This window comes from Pteropus alecto, unplaced genomic scaffold, assembly GCF_000325575.1.
Source record: "Pteropus alecto unplaced genomic scaffold, ASM32557v1 scaffold97, whole genome shotgun sequence".
NCBI lineage: Eukaryota > Metazoa > Chordata > Mammalia > Chiroptera > Pteropodidae > Pteropus > Pteropus alecto.
The window spans coordinates 1,280,645-1,284,771 of NW_006439713.1; positions in this window are offsets into that span (position 1 = coordinate 1,280,645).

Genomic DNA, 4,127 nt, shown 5'->3' on the forward strand with positions numbered 1-4,127 from the left:
GCTGGCGGCGGAGTCCTTGCCTGTCTTGGCAGGACGACTGTCCAGCAGAAGGCAGGGAGGGGGTCTGGGAGGTGCTGCCTTCCTTGGGAGGAAGATGCATTCCGAACCCGGCTGCACGATGCTTGCTTAGGGGCTGACCTGGCCCCGCTGGAAGACCGTGGTGCGGGGCTGTGGGCCGCATCGCGATCCTCCAGGGGCATGTGGCCACGGGTGATGCTGCCACAGTGCCCCCTGCTGTCAGATCTGCTCATTGGGTGCCATTCAGTGTACTACTGCCCGTGGGTGTGCGAGGCCTCACATGTGTGCGTTTGGGTGTGTGCTGGGGAGTGGGGGTGTCAGGTCAGTACACAGATCCTCCGCCCCCAAATGCCCAGTCCCTAGAGAGCACAACTTGTAATCCGGCTTTGCTCACGCTCAGCTCGTCTTCAGCAGCTCCGGGAAGACTGAGACTCGAGCAATAGAATTCGAGGCATTCAGTGAGGACTCGTTTTGCTAAAAAGTAAAAGAAAATGCCTCTTTTATTTTTATAGCGCTCATGACAAGGGCAGGGAGCATCCATGTCACCTTCCCGAATGCCCAAGAACACAGAGCATGTGTGTGCAAAGGGAAATAAGGTGGGCTTCAGGATTCTGCTGTCCGCCGCTGCCCAGGTAGGGGGACCACTTCGTGTACAGCATCATGTGTTTCTGGCCTGTGCAAGCTGAGCGGCCTGGGGAGGGCTGGGTCACCGCCGGCTTAGCCCAGATGCTGCAGGTGTGGACACACCTGTCAAGGCAGGGGTAGAGCTCCCTCACCTGGAAGCTGCAGGTGGGAACCCAGAAATCTGTCTCGCTCAGGTTCAGCCAGGTGCCAGCAGACAGGAATGACAGAGACCCTTCCCCCTCACCTGAGGCGAATAGCCTTTTGGTGCATCTTCCTGGCACAGAGAGGCAGCAGGGCCGTGCACGGCACATACGCGGTGGAGCCCAGCAGCAGGGCTGTGCTCCTGGTCCTGCGGGGCTGATGGTGGTGCCACGTGGAGGGCTTCCTCTCTGGCCTGTGGGCTACCCCCACTTTACACTTAAACCTCCTAACCCCTCTGCACAGGATCCAGGCGCGCCTCCACTGGCCCACAGCTAAATGCAAGAGCCTGGCATCTTCGAGTACCCAAGAGAGCTTGGGTAATGGCGCAAACGTTTTATTGCGTGCCTCTTCTCTTATTAGAGTCAGAGGCAGTTGAGGAAGTGGGTCTCGCACCCTCGAGAGGGCGCCCCCCGGGTCTCCGAGCCGACACCGAGCGCCTGGGTGCTCTCTTGGGAAGAGGGAGTCAGCGTAGAAGAAGGGCATCAGATGCTGGAAATGCATCAGAGAGAACTGTATCTAAAAGGTGAGTGGGAATTATGCCATGTTTTTGACTCTCTGGAACCTTCTTGCCCAAGGGTACACACTGTACGGGGGCGGAGGCTGCCTGCCTCGTTCCCAGCGGAGCCTCCTGCTGCCCACCAACCCTGCAGGGAAATGCCAAGGCGGGCATTTGCAATACCGACCCGATGAATTAAAACTACATGAACAAAAGAGATTGAAATAAGAAGACAGACCTCGAGATTTCCGGGATGTCCCAGCAGAAACCCGTCCTGGCAGAGGCGTGGGCAGCCACAGGCCTTAGCTCATTTCCCCGCTGGCCAGCTGCTAGTGACGTGGAATGACTCTTAAACCTTAGTCCTCGAAGAGGTGGACGCACACGATTTAATAATGTATAACTTATACTTACTGCTCGCGCCTTGATCCCCCCTGAAGCACGAACCCCGGTTATTTCTCGTGGCTCCTGGCTCGTGGGTCGCTCCCATCACTCCTCCTTTCTGACCTTTATTAACCCCTCGCATTGTGTTAGGATGTCGGTGGTGTCTCCCCAGACACTTCTCTGTTATATGTAATAACGCCCCTGTTATATGACCACGGCTGCGTTTATTTGGAAACAGGCATGAATCCTCTTCAGAAAATGGGCTTACATCATCTCAAGTCCTCGTGGTCCCTCCCCGCCATCAACAGTGGCCTCCAAAAAAAGCCACGACGCAAGCCCCCAAGCACTGCCCTGACCTCAGTACACGGCTGTGGCCACAGGTCTGGCTTTACACTTAACAAGGACCCTGCCGACCATCCTTGCTCCCGGAGCGAGGCCCGGGAAGGGAGCAGACGCGTGCCACAGCGCCCCCTGCTGGCCGAGAGCCCGCGTCCCCCACTTCTCTGTGACCCGCCGCGGTGCCCTCTGGTACCTGGGGGAGCTGTGAGCCTCAGCGTCTGACCGCCCGAGCCGGAAGTGTCTTCTGCTGTAAGGGAAGCCGGGCTGCGGTCACAGGGGGGGCCCTCGGCACATCCGGGGCCTTCGGGCCCGCCGGTGAGCTCGCACAGGCTGCAAGCAGAACTTGTTCCTGCGGAAAAGTCCCCGGTGACCCCCACCTTCTGTCAGTGGCATTTACAGACCCGAGTCCTGCCCTTGTCCTTCGAGATCTCAGAGGACTCGGTGGCCTTCTACGCAGACTGAGGGGGGCCGGGGGAGGGCTGGGCCACATGCATGCTTGCTCCACCCCCAAGTCTGGGGAACCCCTCGTACCATCCTGCATAAAACTGGGGTCACGTCAGCCCTTTTCCAGTCCTCAAAGGGGTGGACACGCACGTCCTGCATCTGATTCATACCGTGCCTCTTTAATGTGCTGTCTCTGCGTGGAGCGGGAAGGACACGGGGACTGTCTCCTGGCCGGGGCGAGGGCTCCCCCACAGCGGGCCTCACAGCCGGACACAGCACCGCACGCCTCTCCTGGCTCGGCCCGTCTCGTCTTGGTACCGAAGCGAGAATGCCCGGAGCCTCTGTCTTAGGCCTTTGTCTCCCGGGTCCTCTAAGCGAGATCTTTCTTCCGTGGAAGCCTGGGGGCGGGGGGCAGGGTGAGGGTCCCTCCCGCCTCAGTCAGGCGTGTGGGGGACCCGGGGGGGCCTGCCACGGCGCCATCCGGGGGATCGGGATGCTGGCCACGAGCGGGAGCCACGGTGTAAGGTGGCTTCTCTGGTTCCCACATCAAACGAAGTGAAAAGAAACAGGTAAAATTAACTTAGCGGTATATTTTACTTAATCTCATGTACCCCAAATACTATCATTTCAACGTGTGACATACACGAGGCGGTTCCCGTTCTTCGCTCTGCACCGGCTTTGAAGGCGAGCGTGCGTTGCACACGCACGGCCCCCTCCAGCAGACCGGCCCGAGCCGCCGGGCCCCTGCGTGTGACAGCGCGCTGAGCTCTGAGCTGGGCCGGGCCACGTCCGCCTGCCCCGACCTGGGGACAGCCAAGGAGGAGCTGGTGCGGGGGAAACGGGCGGAAGGGCGACGCGTTCACGTTCACGTGCGCCCCCCAAACCCACACGCCACCATCGCGTTAAACCCGCCTGTGCCGAACGCGGAAAAGCGGCTTCTCCAGCCCACGATCGCGTCTCGGACCCGCCAGAGTCTGGTGTCCCTTCTCTCACCAGGAAGATGACAGTCACGGTGCCGACCACGTCGAGACCCAGCGGTGTGACCTCGGCCAGGGGCTGCTGCCGTTGTCCACGCCCACCCCGGGAGCGCGGGGTCCCTGCACCTGTTCTGCACCCCTTCTCTGTGGCGCACCCATAAACGTCGGATTAGAGAAAAGAGCCTACTGACGGAAACGCCGCCCGTGAAAACTCTGGCGTCACGTTTTCTGTTTCCTCTGGGGTGTCTCAGATCCAGGGACGAGCTCACGTGGATGTCCCCGAAACGGGACGCTACGAATGCCGTGCGGTGGCCCCGGCTTCACTGGGCTTCTCCTCACGTCTAACGGGGCGTCCGGTGCCAGGGGACAGGGTGCGGGGCGCTGGAGAAGTCCTCTAACGTGCCGCGACCACGGGGGCTTTTTATGGGGGGTGCGACTCAGATTTAGACTCAGAGAAAATCCCAGGTGTGTTGGGTTCCTAAGAAATCATAACAAGTTACCACAAACTGTGCTTCAAACAACAGAAATTCATTCTCCAAACCCCTTGGAGGCTGGAATTTTGAAATCGAGGCGTTTGCAGAGTCGGCCGCCCCTGGAGGGGCGGAGGGAGACGCTGCTCCCGGCCCCGCCCAGACCCCGCCCAAGGC